The sequence below is a fragment of the Ovis aries genome, chromosome 6, assembly GCF_016772045.2.
Source record: "Ovis aries strain OAR_USU_Benz2616 breed Rambouillet chromosome 6, ARS-UI_Ramb_v3.0, whole genome shotgun sequence".
In the NCBI taxonomy this organism is placed as follows: Eukaryota; Metazoa; Chordata; class Mammalia; order Artiodactyla; family Bovidae; genus Ovis; species Ovis aries.
Genome location: NC_056059.1, coordinates 35,018,576 through 35,035,470, shown reverse-complemented (window position 1 = coordinate 35,035,470; position 16,895 = coordinate 35,018,576). Strand labels below are relative to the sequence as shown.

The window sequence follows — 16,895 nt, the reverse complement described above, 5'->3', positions numbered from 1 at the left end:
CTTGAAGGATTTTATGCATAACATTATTCAAAATGAGTGCAGTTGTACAGTAGTTTGAACGTTCTTTGGCATTGCTCTATTTGGGACTGGAATGAAAACTGACCTTTTCTAGGTGTATACAGTATTTTATCCACACAACATGGTATTCTAATACCGTTATGTGGTTTCTTCATAAGCAAAGCAAGCAGGGACCCCTATAGGTTCTACTTTTGGGTTCTGGAAAACTTTCTCTCTGTTATATGGTATTTTTTCTTCAGTCTTTTTAATTTTGCATTCCTGCTTCTTTGTTTGAAGATTTTATTATGAATCACAAAGTGTTATCAGATGCTATGTATGCCTTTGTTTAATATTCAGTCTTGGACATGCAGCTGTTAGCCTTGGAAAGTCTGTAGGATGACACCACCATTTCTCTCTCTCTCACCTCTCATCCTCTCTGTCTCCCTCTTTCTTGTCAACTCAACCCTTTGTACATTCTTGGCTAATGGATTGCATTTTCTTTACATAAATAATACTCCTTGTGAACTGTGTTTAACTTAAGAGTCATTTAGAACTCCTCTTGATTACCCGGCAGTGGCTTTGTCATTGGAATACTGATTTGGAATAGTATCTAATGTAATGTGCTGTGCTTAGTCACGTCCGACTCTTTGTGACCCCTTGGACTGTGGCCTGCCAGGCTCCTCTGTCCATGGGGATTCTCCAGGCAAGAATACTGGAGTGGGCTGCCATGCCCTCCTCCAGGAGATCTTCCCAACCCAGGGATGGAACCCAAGTCTCCCACATTGCAGGTGGATTCTTTACCAGCTGAGCCACAGTGGAAGCCACCAGAGGAATACTATGCCACTCCCAATTATACATTGTTAGGGCAGTGATAGCATTAAGAATAATGTTATTTAATACTTTATTATTGTCACTCTATTTTGTGCATTCAGGCAGAAGGATATGAATGCAAAATTTGTCTTCACCATCAGAAATACATCATTCAAATCTCAACTTTACTTCTCAGATTCCAAACTTGTTTATCTGTTAAGAGTAATTATTGTTACCTGGTCGCAAAGAATCGGACACAACTGAGCGATTTCACTTTCACTTTTCACTTCCATGCATTGGAGAAGGAAATGGCAACCCATTCCAGTATTCTTGCCTAGAGAATCCCAGGGATGGGGGAGCCTGGTGGGCTGCCGTCTGTGGGGTCGCATAGAGTCGGACACGACTGAAGTGACTTAGCAGCAGCAGCAGCAACAAAGTTATTAGGAAATTAAAACAAAATAACATATGCACTCATTAAATATGAAATCACCTCTTTCAGTGATATATGACTAAGAAGAAGGCCACATACATGAAACAATAAACTTTTATGTTAACATAGCCTCTTGTAAAATAAATTTATTTTAATGTTACACAAAAATGGTAACAATATATGAGATGCTTACAGAGCAAGAGTCTTTTTGTTTGTTTGAAATAAAGACAGTCTGGCAATGACAGAGTCTCTTCTTTTGTTTGGATTAGTTAATTCCATTATCAGGAACACTGAACTCTATAAATGTTAGTGCAGCTATTTGTTTGTCTTTGAATGAGGTACTTGACCAATCTGGATTTCAATTTCTTTATCCTCAAAGAGAAATACACCTTTCAAATGTAAAATTCTATCCAGTAGTTATTCACTGTGGCAGAACTCGGAATTTCCAAGATGCTAAATCTCCATCTAGTGACAGTTTAAGTCAGGCACATCACATTTGCTACCAGGTGGGCTTCCCTGGTGGCTCAGAGGGTAAAGCGTCTGCCTGCAGTGGAGACCTGGGTTCGATCCCTGGGTTGGGAAGCTCCCCTGGAGAAGGAAATGGCAACCCACTCCAGTTTTCTTGCCTGGAGAATCCCATGGAGAGAAGAGCCTAGTAGGCTACAGTCTACGGGGTCACAAAGAGTTGGACACGACTGACCAACTTCACTTTCACTTTTACTACAGCTAGAAAACTGGCATACGCATAGGTCCTTCTCTCCTGGGTTCTTTCTTACTAATTGTTCTATCAAATTAACAGTATATAAATCAGTATAAATTCAGCATCAGTTAGTCATTCCTTATAGTGGACATTGATGCAGGATCATAGACTTACAAGAAGACAACTTAGTAAATTTATTACTAAAGTTTAAGTTCTTTTTTTTAAGAAATAGGCTGAATTTATTACATTTATTACATCCCTTTGTTGTAATAAGTTACATAATTCCTCCTAAAATGAATAAAATTTTAAATTAAAGAACAAATTAAGAAATAAAATTTACTTTAATATACTTATTAATTATGGCTTGAGAGTAAATCTATTAATTGTCTTATTATTAGACATTTTTACAAATTTAAAATTTATCTTGATGTAATCTAAAGTAATTTCAACCTGATAATATAACAGAGACTTTTATTACTAAAATATACATCAATCATGACTTTTCCCACTGGATTCTAAAAATTGTTCTGATTTATGAATTACAATATCCAGAATTTAGAATCATAAAAATTAGAACAATGTATATGATTCATTCAGGTTCAGTGATCACGTTGGCAAATATAAGTGGAAGAAAGAAACTTATTATCATATTTCTAAATTTATGTAATGAACAGACTTCATTCTCAGGTATGTTTTTGCTCTCTTTTTTATAAAGGACACTACATCTGTTTGTGGCAGTAATCCATAGGACATTATTTTTACCTTCGTATTTATGGGACAATACTGAATCTCAGTTCAGTCAGTTTAGTCACTCAGTCGTGTCCGACTCTTTGCGACCCCATGAACTGCAGCATGCAAGGCCTCCCTGTCCATCACCAACTCCAGGAGTTCACTCAAACTCACGTCCATCGAGTCGGTGATGTCATCCAGCCATCTCATCCTCTGTCGTCCCCTTTCCTCCTGCCCCCAGTCCCTCCAGGCATCAGAGTCTTTTCCAATGAGTCAACTCTTCGCATGAGGTGGCCAGAGTATTGGAGTTTCAGCTTTAGCATCAGTCCTTCCAATGAACACCCAGGACTGATCTCCTTTAGAATGGACTGGTTGGATCTCCTTGCAGTCCAGGGGACTCTCAAGAGTCTTCTCCAACACCACAGTTCAGAAGCATCAGTTCTTCGGCACTCAGCTTTCTTCATAGTCCAACTCTCACATCCATACATGACCACTGGAAAAACCATAACCTTGACTAGACAGACCTTTGTTGGCAAAGTAATGTCTCTGCTGCTTTTGAATATGCTGTCTAGGTTGGTCATAACTTTCCTTCCAAGGAGTAAGTGTCTTTTAATTTCGCTGAATCTAGTTTGTTACTAACTTTGAAACAGAAAAAAAAAAATGATATTCAGAATGACATTTAATTGTCAGATGTGTGTGTATTGTACATTTCACAGATTGTATGCTTGTATTTTAATAAATTAGAGGGCCTCACAGAATTCTATCTCCTCTTGAGTTTTATGAATGGATAAGCAGTTCAAGAAATATAACGTGCACGGACATATTATGAAGCAATATCATTGAAGAGTGTGACCACTATATACTGAGTTCAAAAACAACACTTAGAAAAAAGAACAAATCTAAGATTCTGTTTTTAAAGCAATTCTAATGGATTATGTACTTCATGGCAACATATAAGTAAATGGAAATTGGTATATTCTCAATATGCTGGTATTTGCATTATAAGGAACATGGCTATTAATAAATCAGTATTTATAACAAAAGACGGCAGTAATGATTTGCAGATACGCTCATTTCTCCACACCCCCCCACCCCCCCGCCTTAGCAAACCAATACTGACTGGCAGTTTATTGGCCTCACATTCCTATTTGGACGAACTATATATTGACATATTTGATCCTGTATTACTCTCTGTGCTTATTTGTATTTTCAGGTGTTTATATTACTTATGTTTTGTACACAGATCTATACATACACATATTTATGAACAGTGAGTATAGTAACTTTTAAATTAATCTCTTAATCTGTTTTTTAATTTGTATTTCAAAATTTCTTTTCCTCCAGTTTTCGTATCATCTTACATTGACGTATAAGTTTCTTTTTCTTATTTATATTAGTGACTGTGACCGTGACCTGTTCTATGCAGTACTGTAAGAAAAACTGTAAAGTGATGGAATTTACAACATACAATGGGAACAAGATATGCTACCAGCTTTATACACATTGTGCACTATGATCAGTATTTTTCCTATGAGGCATCATATGATCTTTTATTTCAAAAATGATGACAAAAAGCTATTGGCAAACAAATAGTAAATTTGAATTGATATATATAAATACAACTTTCCTCTAATAGAAGCCTTATTATATAGTCTGCATACAAAGAGAAAAACTAAAAATATCTTTTGCTATTATTATTAGTTTCAAGTTAAGAATTGGCTTCTTCCATCAGTTTAGAAGACAGGTTTTTTTGAATGAAGTTGTTCAGTCGCTACGGTGTGTCTGACTCTTTCCGACCCCATGAACTGCAGCACGCTTTCCTTGCTTCCCTTTCCTTCACTGTTTCCAAGAGTTTGTTCAAACTCATGTCCATTGAGTCAGTGATGCCAGCCAACCATCTCATCTTCTGTCATCCCCTTCTCCTCTTGCCCTCAACGTTTGCCAGCATCAGGGTCGTTTCCAATGAGTTGGCTCTTTGCATCAGGTAGTTTTGATACTTTGCATCAAAGTATTGGAGCGTCAGCTTCAGCATCCGTCCTTCCAATGAATATTCAAGGTTGATTTCCTTTAGGATTGATTGGTTTTATCTATTTTCTGTCCAAAGAACTGTCAAGAGTTTTATCCAAAACCACAGTTAAAAAGCATCAATTCTTCAGGACTCAGCCTTCGTTATGGTCCAGCTCTCCCATCTGTACATGACTACTGGAAAAACTATAGCTTTGACTATATGGAGCTTTATCAGCAAACTGATGTTTCTGCTTTTCAACATGCTGTTTAGCTTTGTCATAGCTGTTCTTCCAAGGAGCAAGCATCTTTAATTTTGTGACTGTAGTCACCATCTGCAGTGATTCTGGAGCCCAAGAAAATAAAATATGTCAGTGTTTCCACTTTTTCTTCATCTATTTGCTATGAAGTGATGGGACTGGATGCCATGATTTTCATTTTTTAAAGTTGAATTTTAAGCCAGCTTTCACTCTCCACTTTCACCTTCATCAAGAGGCTCTTTAGTTCCTCTTCACTTTCTGCCATAATGGTGGTGTCATCTGCATATCTGAGGTTATTGATATTTCTCCCAGCAATCGTGATTCCAGCTTTTGATACATTCAGTCTGGTAATACGCATGATATACTCTGCATAGAAGTTAAATGAGCAGGGTGACAATATACAGTCTTGTTATACTCCTTTTCCAGTTTTGAAATAGTACACTATTCCATGTCTGGTTCTAGTTGTTGCTTCTTGACCTGCATACAGGTTTCTTAGGAGACAATAAAGGTAGTTTGGTTTTCCCATCTATGTAAGAATTTTCCATAGTTTGTTATGTGATATACTCAGAGTCTTAATGTAGTCAGTGAAGGAGAAGTAAATGTGTTTTTGGAATTCCCTTGCTTTTTCTATGATTCTGAGGATGCTGACAATTTTATCTCTGGTTGTTCTGCTTTCACTACTGCTAAAGCCTAACTTGAAGGATTCTGAGCATTACCTTGCTAATATGTGAAATGAGCATAATTATACTGTAGTTTGAACATTCTTTGGCATTGCCTAGTTTGGGATTGGAGTGAAACTGACCTTTTCCAGTTCTGTGGTCACTGCTGAGTTTTCCAAATTTGCTGCCATATCAGTTCAATTGTGCAGTTGGGTCTGACTCTTTGCGACCCCATGGACTGTAGCACACCAGGCTTCCCTGTCCATCACCAACTCTCAGAGCCTACTCAAACCCATATCCATTGCATCGGTGATGCCATCCAACCATCTCATCCTCTGTCATACCCTTCTCCTGCCTTCAATCTTTCCCAGCATCAGGGTCTTTTCCAATGAGTTGGTTCTTCAGATCAGGTGGCCAAAGTATTGTAGTTTCAGCTTGAGCATCAGTCCTTCCAGCGAATCTTCAGGACTTATTTGCTTTAGGATTTACAGGTTGGATCTCCTTGCAGTCCAAGGGACTCTCAAGAATCTTCTCCAACACCACAGTTCAAAAGCTTCGATTGTTTGGCGCTCAGCTTTCTTTGTAGTCCAACTCCCACATCCACACATGACTACTGGAAAAACCATAGCTTTGATAGGCAGATCTTTATTGATAAAGTAATGTCTCTGCTTTTTAATATGCTATCTAGATTGGTTATAGCTTTTCTTCCAAGGAGCAAGTGTCTTTTAATTTCATGGTGCCAGTCACCTTCTGTGGTGATTTTAGAGACAAATAAATAAAGTCTCTCATTGTTTTCTTTGTTTCCCCATCTATTTGCCATGAAGTGATGGGACTGGATGCCACAATCTTAGTTTTCTGAATGTTGAGTTTTAAGTCAACTTTTTCACTCTCCTCTTTCACTTTCATCAAGAGGCTCTTTGGTTCTTCTTTGCTTTCTGCCATAAGGATGGTGTCATCTGCATATCTGAGGTTATTGATATTTCTTCTGGCAATCTTGATTCTAGCTTGTGCTTCTTCCAACCTGGCATATTCACATGATGTACTCTGCATATAAGTTAAATAAGCAGGGTGACAATATACAGCCTTGAAGTACTCCTTTTCCTATTTGGAACCAGTCTGTTGTTCCATGTCCAGTTCTATCTGTTGCTTCCTGACCTGCATACAAATTTCTCAAGAGGCAGGTCAGGTGGTCTGGTATTCCTATCTCTTTCAGAATTTTGCACAGTTTATTGTGATCCACACAGTCAAAGGCTTTGGACTAGTCAATAAAGTAGAAGTAGATGTTTTCCTGGAACTCTCTTTCTTTTTTGATGTTCCAGCAGATGTTGGCAATTTGATCTCTGGTTCCTCTGCCTTTTCTAAATGCAGTTTGAACATCCAGAAGTTCACGGTTCATGTAGTGTTGAAGCCTTGCTTGATGAATTTTGAGCATTACTTTACCAGTGTGTGAGATGAGTGCAGTAGTTGTGAGGTAGTTTGAACATTCTTTGGCAATGCCTTTCTTTGGGATTGGAATGAAAACTGACCTTTTTAGTCCTGTGGCCACTGCTGAATTTTCCATATTTACTGGCATATTGAATGTAGCACTTTCATAGCATCATCTTTTAGGGTTTGAAATAGCTCAACTGGAATTCCATCACCTCCATTAGCTTTGTTCGTAGTGATGCTTCCCAGGGAGGCCTGGCGTGCTGCAATTCATGGGGTCGCAAAGGGTCAGACACAACTAAGCGACTGAACTGAACTGAACTGAAGGCCCACTTGACTTTGCATTCCAGCAGGTCTGTCTCTAGGTGAGTGATCATACCATCGTGGTTGTCTGGGTCATGAAGATCTTTTTTGTACAGTTATTCTGTATATTCTTGCCACCTCTTCTTAATATCTTTTGCTTCTGTTAGGTCCATATGATTTCTGTCCTTTATTGGGCCCATCTTTTCATGAAATATTGCCTTGGTATCTCTGATTTTCTTGAGCTCTCTAGTCTTTTCCATTTTATTGTTTCCTCTATTTCTTTGCATTGATCACTGAGGAAGGCTTTCTTATTTCTCCTTGGTATTTTTTCTAACTCTGCTTTGAAATGGGTATATCTCTCCTTTTCTCCTTTGCCTTTAGCTCCTCTTCTTTTCTCAGCTATTTGAAAGGCCTCCTTAGACAACAGTTTTGCCTTTTTGCATTTCTTTTTCTTGGGGATGGTCTTGTTGACTGCCCCCTGTACAATGTCACAAACCTCTGTCCATAGTTCTTCAGGCACTCTGACTATCAGTTCTAATCCCTGGAACCTATTTGTCACTTCCTGTGTATAATCGTAAGGGTCATACCTGAATGGTCTAGTGGTTTTCCTACTTTCTTCAATTTAAGTCTGAATTTGGTAATAAGGAGTTCATGATCTGATCCACAGTCAGCTCGGGCTTGTTTTTGCTGAGTGTATAAAGCTTCTCCATCTTGTCTGCAATATGGTGCAGGATTTTTAACAGCCTCATCTTTTAGGAGTTTAAATAGCTCAGCTAGTATTCCATCATCTCTACTAGGTTTGTTTGTAATAATGCTTCCTAAGGACCTCTTGACTTTGCATTTCAGGATGTCTGGCTCTAGGTAAGTGACCACACCACTGTGTTTATCTGGGTCATTAAGACTTTTTTTTTGGCAGAGTTCTTCTGTGTATTCTTGCTACCTCTTCTTAATATCTTCTGCTTCTGTTAAGTCCTTGATGTTTCTGTCCTTTATTTTGCTAATCATGCATGAAATGTTCCCTTGGTATCTCTAATTTTTTTCCAAGAGATCTGTAGTCTTTCCCATTCTGCTGTTTTCCTCTCTATCTTAGCATTGTTCACTTAAGAAGGCTTTCTTATCTCACTTTGCTATTCTCTGGACCTGTACATCGGTTGGCTATATCTTTCCCTTTTTCCTTTGCCTTTTGCTTCTCTTCTTTTCTCAACTATTTGTAAGCCCTCCTCAGACAACCACTTTACCTTCTTTCATTTCTTTTTCTTGGTGATGGTTTTGGTTATTACCTCCTATACAATGTTACAAACATCCATCCATTGTTCTTTAGACAGTCTGTCTATGAGAACTTATCCCTTGAATCTATTTATCACTTGTACTGTAGAATTATAAGGCCATTTGATTTAGGTCATACCTGAATGGCCTAATAGTTTCCCATACTTTCTTGAATTTAAGTCTAAATTTTGCAGTAAGTACTTGATGATCTGAGACACAGTCTAGCTTTTGCTGAGTATATAAAGTTTTCTCCATGTTTGGCTGCAAAGAATATAATCAGTGTGATTTTGGTGTTTATCATTTGATGATGTATAGAGGAGCCGGGAGGGCTACAGTCCATGGGGTCGCAAAGAGTCAGACATGACTGAGCGACTTAATACACACACACAAACACACACACACACACACACGATGATGTCCGTATGTAGAGTTGTCACGTGTTTGCTATGACCAGTGTGTTCTTGTGACAAAACTCTGATAGCCTTTTTTTCTGCTTCATTTTATCCTCCAAGGCCAAACTTGCCTGTTACTCCAGTTATCTCTTGACTTTCTACTTTTGCATTCCAATCCCCTATGATGAAAAGAACATCTATTTTTGGTGTTAGTTCTAGAAGGTCTTGTACACCTTCATGGAACTGTTCAACCTCAGCTTCTTTGGGATTAGTGGTTGGGACATAGACTTGGATTACTGTGATGTTGAATGGTTTGCCTTGGAAATAAGCCTAGATCATTCTGTCGTTTTTGAGATTGCACCTAAGTAGTGTATTTCAGACTCTTTTGTTGACTATGCTGCTAAGTCACTTCAGTCGTGGCCGACTCTGTGTGACCGATAGACGGCAGCCCACCAGGCTCCTCCGTCCCTGGGATTCCCCAGGCAAGAACACTGGAGTGGGTTGCCATTTCCTTCTCCAATTTTGTTGACTATGAGGGCTACTCCATTTCTTCTAAGGTTTTTTGCCCACTGTAGTAGATATAATGGTCATCTGAATTAATTTTGCTCCTTCCGGTTCATTTTAGTTCACTGATTCCTAACATGTTGATATTCACTTTTGCCATCTCTTGCTTCACCATGTCTAATTTACCTTAATTCACGGACCTAACATTCCAGGTTCATATGCAGTATTGCTCTTTTCGGCATCAGACTTCACTTTTACCACCAGACACATCCACAAATGAGCTACATATCCGCTTTGGTCCAGCTGCTTCATTCTTTCTGGAGCTGTTAGTAATTGCTCTCTGCTCTTCCTCAGTATCATATCGCACATCTTCTGACCTTGGGGGCTCTTCTTCCCGTGTCATATCTTCTTTGCCTTTTCAGTAGGTTCTCGAAGTAAGAGTACTCAAGTGGTTGGCATTGCCTTCTCCAATGGACCACATTTTGTCAGACCTCTCCACCTGTTGGTCTTGGATGGCCCTGCACAGCATGGCTCATAACTTCCTTGAGTTACTCACAGCTGTGATCCATGTGATCATTTTGGTTATCTTTCTGCGATGTGGTCTTTGTTCTGGAGGCTGCGGGATTTTAGTTCCTTCTTCCTGATGGGAAGGACTGGTTGCAGGGAAAACTGAATTTTGTCCTGGTAAGCAGGGCCATCGTCAGTAAACCTTTAATTCAATTGTCTGCTGATGGGTGAGGCTGTGCTCCCTCTCTGTTAGTTGTTTGGCCTGATGTAGGGCTACTGATGACCTCCAAAAAGGACTTATGCCAGCACTGGCCTCCTGGTACTGCAGCTGCCGTTATCCCACTGTTTTGGATGATAGTAATTGTTTGAGAAAAGATTTAATTTGAAAACACACTTGGAGACTTTTTCACTTACATAAAATGCTTTGTGATATTTCTGTAGTTACCTGCCCAATAAATCTTAAATTGGTTTTGAAAGATAAAAGAGGGGGAAAAAAAAAAAAAAAGACTTCATTATAGACAAGAAAGATCTTTTCCACCCTCTGCTGGTAAATCTGCACAACTGCAGGTTGTTGAACTTGGTTGTTACCTTTCTAGTAAAAAAATTAAAATATGAAGCAAATCCACTTATTTTAATATTTAGAAAGCAAATAAGCTGTTTTAAAAGTGTCTCATTGAAGCATTAATGTGATCTGAGGAAATATAAACCAACTTGTTTGGTTCTTTTACTAGCCTTGGAAAGAATTTTATAGTAGCATTCATTTATTATTAATGAGAAAAAGTCATAATGTCCCATGTTTTTAAGTCATATAACTCAGATTTATTAGCCAGCTATATAATCTGTGGTGGTTTATTGTTTGTATTATGGAAATACTAAAACATAAGAAGATTATCTAAGGCCTAGAACAAATCATTTGTATCTGAACTATCACTGATAACATTTATATTAATTATCAGATGGTAAAGGAATAATGAGTTTTTTTTTTAAAGAATAGAAGTATTTTTCAATATTTGAAATAAAATAGAATTTTAAGTTTTACAAAAGTAAATTTCAATTTATAAACATACACTTTGGACTGATGGTCACATGAAATATAATTTCATTGTTAAAAATAAAGGTTCATGAAAAATACAAAGTCTTTATATTAATGTAGGGATTCTTAGTACTTCGGGAGGTCTCATTTATTTAAGTACTTGGTGTTAAATATAAAATACTTGATTAGACTATTAAACACTCAGAATTCATTTTTGTATATGTCACATTTGGTCAAATTATTTTTATAAAAATCATTTTCTACATGTTGATTCTCTTTCAGAGGCAGCTATTATTATTAATTTTTTATACCTTTGGAATTAAGCACATTTACATTCCTGTATCCTTTAGCATTATGAAATTTTGATAGGCCATATATTTCTATACAGTTTCAAATTGAATTTTGTAAGGTTTAACTATAAAAGCATCAGTAATTCATGAATTCATTTTCATTGTTAAAACTTCATAGTACATGTTACGTTAATGCCCCATTGATGATAACCACCGATACAGAGGCATTCTTCAGGGATAATTCTGTTTCACACTTTGAAGTACATCCTTACAGATTTTTCCCTATGCATTTACATACATATGAATCTATAGAATATTTACTTTCTAGAAGTTTTCATACTATATTTGTTGTTTACATAAAATATATATAGCATATCACTTAAGTACTTGATTTTTTAAATTTAACACCTTGGGAGGTTTTTGTCACATCATATCTTTTACCTTATATGTTTGTGTGTGTGTTAGTTGCTCAGTCGTGCCTGACTCTTTGCGACCCCATGGACTGCAGCCCTCCAGGCCCCTCTGTCCATGAGATTTTCCAGGCAAGGATACTGGAGTGGGTTGCCATTTCCTTCTCCAGGGGATCTTCCCAACCCAGGCATCGAACCCGGGTCTCCTGCACTGCAGGCAGATTCTTTACCAACTGAGCTACAAGGGAAGCCCACCTTCTATGTTTAGCTCTTGTCTATTATACTGTGGAGTAGATAAGACTGTATGTTATTTTTTAAGTCTCCTATTACTGGACATTTATATTATTTTTAACTATTATAAATGCATATTGAATGTTTCTATACATGTTTTCTTATGTTTCTTTGTGCAGATATGTGAGTAGTATTCTCGAGTAAATGCTAAGAAGTGAAATTCCTTAATTTGGTATTTTGATACATAATTTTCTTAAGTGATCTTAATTTGGACTCCTTTAAAACTGTCTATAAGTACTACTTCTTTCATTCAAATTTTATGTTATTTAGTATTGAAATATTATGGGTGAAAAATAGTATCTGTGGTTTTCTTGGTTAATAATGGAGTTGAATATCTGTTCATATGTTGATTAGTGCTTTGTGTTTCCTCTTCCATGAAATTCCTCTCTATATTATTTACTACCTTTTTTTCCTATGTGTTGTCTGTTTCTTACTGGCTTGTAGGAGCTCATTCTATATTCTCTAATTACGAATGAGTTTGAATATGTTTTTATATGTATTTTTATATTGAATATATATATATAATTTCTATTTCTTCTGGGATTACATGTTCATATTCTGTGCCCATTTATTTTTCTGTTTGAATTGTCTTTTTCTTATTGGTTTATAAGAATTCTTTATATATTCCAGATAATAGTTCTTTACCTGTTTTATATGTTTCAAATATTTTTCCCAGTGCTTAGAAGGATCTTCAGTTGGTTGACTGGCATGGGATACAAAAGACCTGCCATTGTGTCAAGGTGTCAGTAAGTGTTCCAGATTCCATGCGATTCATCTCAAGCTAGATGCCATTTTCAGCCACATCCTTGAATAGCTTTACCCCTGACCTCTCATGCTTTCTTTCCTTACCTTCTGCTGAGAATAATTCTCTAGTGAATTGCTTGAACAAGAATTCCTTGCTTAGGCTCTGCTTTTAGGAAACCTAATCTAGGAGATTGTAAGTAATTTTTTCCTAAAATAATATTTTAAGACCAAATCTCATTCTCCAATGTAGAAATAAGAAGTAATAAAATTTTCTTTATTAACAAGCATATATACTTTCAGTTGTGTGCTGTCCTCTTTAAAATTGCATATTTATTATGACATTGTCATTGCTCAGCAAATTTATCAAGTTCAGTTTTAGAGAATCACATTCGGGATCTGAGGTAGTCTTTGAAAATTCATAATGTTGTCAATTATTTCTTAAGTCTAGATTATCTTGTTGAAAATGAAAAAAATAATACTGAATAATTGAACTCAATTATATATGTGTGTGTGTGTATTAATTCTAAGCTGCAAGCTCATTAACATTTGAGTATTCTGGCCTCTAACTTTCCTTTCTGTCTTGACTAGAAATGAGAGTATTTGTCACAGTACTCTTGCCTGGAAAATCCCATGGGCGGAGGAGCCTGGTAGGCTACAGTCCATGGGGTCTCTGAGAGCTGGACACGACTCAGTGACTTCCCTTTCACTTTTCACTTTCATGCATTGGAGAAGGAAAAGGCTACCCACTCCAATGTTCTTGGCTGGAGAATCCCAGGGACGGGGGAGCCTGGTGGGCTTCCGTCTATGGGGTCGCACAGATTCGGACACGACTGAAGCGACTTAGCAGCAGTAGCAGCAGCAGACAGAATTAGAACTTCCAGCTGAGAGAGGTTTGGGAGATTTTAAGCTAAATTAAAATATATTTGACTGTGAAATAATATATGTATGGTTAATTTTTCTTGATAATTTATAGTTATTAAACATTTATCATATCCTAGACCCTGTTCTAAGTGCTTTTTTGGTGTTACTTATTAGATTATCACAAAATCTTTAGGACAATTGCAATTATTATCCTCAAGAAGCCTCAGGGAGTTTAAATAACTTTTAAAATCACCCTAAAGTCCCACAGCTCTTGTATGTAGTGCTGAATTCACATTGAGATATTCTTGCATGAGAGTCTGCTTTCTTAACAGTACACATTCATTGTGTATAAATCCCAGAACATAAACTGTAGCATTATCAGTATCATTATTTACTTAAGCCTGGATCGTTTGTAGATATGACTTAGAGTTTTGTCTTCTTTCACTACTAAATTCTGTCTAATCTCTGGTCAATGTCTATTCTTTCTCTGTATGTTTCTCTTGTCTCTCTGTTGTCTCTTCTGGTCAGTGAAGAATTAAGATTATATCTGGCTAGGTTTCAAGATAACATGTCTTTCTAAATATGTATTATGGTCCCTGTCCTACTGTTAATTCAGGCAAGGAACTCATCTGCTTCCCTAAATCCTGCTAGAATAATCTCTTTGAAATGTATTCTCCTTCCCTATTGTAACAGTTTCTATTATTATGCAGTTGAGCACCACTTTCTACCTAGGATATTGATTTATTGATTTATAGGTCCAATCAGGGGCAGTCTATCTCTGCTCACATGCTATTTTTAGGGTCAAATGCTTGTTTTTTATATAAACAAGCATTTCTGATGTAAGCAATTGCTTGTTTGTGTTATTTTTCTTGTTTATTGTTGAAAATAACTTACTGCTATATTCAAGTGGCTAAATTATATGCAAATTTAATAAATCTCTAATTAAACATATTCAGTCAGTTATGCCATTTCTAACTCTTGCTATCTTTGTCTGACATTCTCATTCTCTTCCCTGTGACCAGTCAGATAACCCATTTGGTTCTGATCGTTCATCCTTTCAATGTATCTTGTATTGTGCTCACCATCCCTGCTGGTTGTAGTGGCCCTTGTCCATGTGTATGAGGATTTATGTGTTCCAGAAACCTGCATTAGTTCCCCATTCATTAAAAAAAATAATAATTAAACATTTTCAGTTCAGTTCAGTTTAGATCAGTCGCTCAGTTATGTCTGACTCTTTGCAACCCCGTGAATGGCAGCACGCCAGGCCTCCCTGTCATCACCAACTCCTGGAGTTCACCCAAACCCACATCTGTCGAGTCAGTGATGCCATCCAGCCATCTCATTCTCTGTCATCCCCTTTCCTCCTGCCCCCAATCCCTCCTAGCATCACAGTCTTTTCCAATGACTCAGCTCTTTGCATGAGCTGGCCAAAGTACTGGAGTTTCAGCTTTAGCATCATTCCTTCCAAAGAACACCCAGGATTGATCTTCTTTAGAATGGACTGGTTGGATCTCCTTGCAGTCCATGGGACTTTCAAGAGTCTTCTCCAACACCACAGTTCAAAAGCATCAATTCTTCGGTGCTCAGCTTTCTTCACAGTCCAACTCTCACATCCATACATGACCACTGGAGAAACCATAGCCTTGACTAGACGGACCTTTGTCAGCAAAGTAACGTCTCTGCTTTTAAATATGCTGTCTATGTTGGTCATAACTTTCCTTCCAAGGAGTGTCTTTTAATTTCATGGCTGCAGTCACCATCTGCAGTGATTTTGGAGCCCCCCAAAATAAAGTCTGACGCTGTTTCCACAGTTTGCCCATCTATTTCCCATGAAGTGATGGGACCAGATGCCATGATCTTCGTTTTCTGAATGTTGAGCTTTAAGGACTACATTTAAAAATAGATTATACCGTAGTTAAAGTAAAATTAGGAGTATGAGATTAACAGATATACACTACTATATATAAAATAGATGGAGACTTACTGTAAAACATAGGGAATGATATTCAGTATCTTATGATAATTTAGTATCTTGTAATAATGTATACATAAATGTGAGTTTCTTTGCATTACTTTGCTGTACACCTGAAACTAGCACAATATTTCAAATCAACTCTCCTTCAATTAATAAAAAAAAGAGATTGAGATGTAAATTGCATGAACTTTGTAATAGAATCTGAGCTGGAGGCCTTTTCAGCTAAGCCATAACACCTATGAGGCCTCATTTAAATGTGCACCAAAATAACATCATTAGATAAGATTGACTTGGAATTGACTTGGAATCAAGCTATTATATATTTAATTTTGGTGAAAATTGATGTGTCCTTTGTTATATTTACATATGATTTGTTTTATGTCATTGTTTCCTTAATGTTGAGACTTATTGCCTAGTGAGTATTTGACTTCTGTGAATATTCTTTTTTTCCATTTTCACGATGTATCATTGATTTCTTTTCAGTGTGGTCATTTAGGCTCTACCTGGTTATTTTCTGATATCCTTTTTGAGAAAAGATAGAGCTAGGATTGTACTTAACTTATGTAACATTCCCCACACACATTTCAAATATTGGTTTTATTTTTAAATTGTAATAAAAAGGTGTACTTTAAGAAGGTGTATCACAAGGGGTATGAATACTGACTTCGATTTATACACTTCCCCCTGGATTTTTAGATGGTTTTTTAAATTGAGTAATTGGGGTAGATTTTGATAAATAGCTCATTTTCATAATTACTCTGTGTGCTGTACTTTCATGTACCACTTGCTTGGATGCATTTCATTAAAAAAAGAGAGTCCAAATTTACTCTGTACCAAGCAGAGCATTATGTGTTTTTCTGTTGTTATACCTTCCATCCTTGAAGACGACTCATTATACAATAATTATTATCTGTGTTCTAGTTCTCACTACTAGTAAGTGGCAGACCTTGGATTAGAAACCCGTTTTGTTATGCTGACCACATGTCTGTATAAAAGGTTCTTTGTTTGTGTAGTCTTGTTTTTGCAGTAATATACTACTAGTTTGGGAGAGAAAATGAAGAACTTCATTTAAGTGACTATCAGCAGATAAAGGGAAACATAAAATATTTTTATCTCTAATATATTTTATATCACTCCATGTCATCCCATTCAATGTATAAATATCTCTGTATGTCTATGATGTTTTTACATAAAGAAATTAGTGTAGATCTATTCAGTTCAGTTCACCCGAGAAGGCAATGGCAACCCACTCCAGTGTTCTTGCCTGGAGAATCCCAGGGACAGGGGGCCTAGTGGGCTGCAGTC

General features: G+C 37.0%; 1 protein-coding gene across 7 annotated transcripts in view; it reads left to right on the top strand.

Annotated features, from left to right (window-relative positions):
- The window catches only part of CCSER1 (coiled-coil serine rich protein 1), a 1,491,420-nt gene that overhangs the window by 152,749 nt on the left and 1,321,776 nt on the right, over positions 1 to 16,895 (top strand). The gene's annotated exons all lie outside the window — the stretch shown is intronic.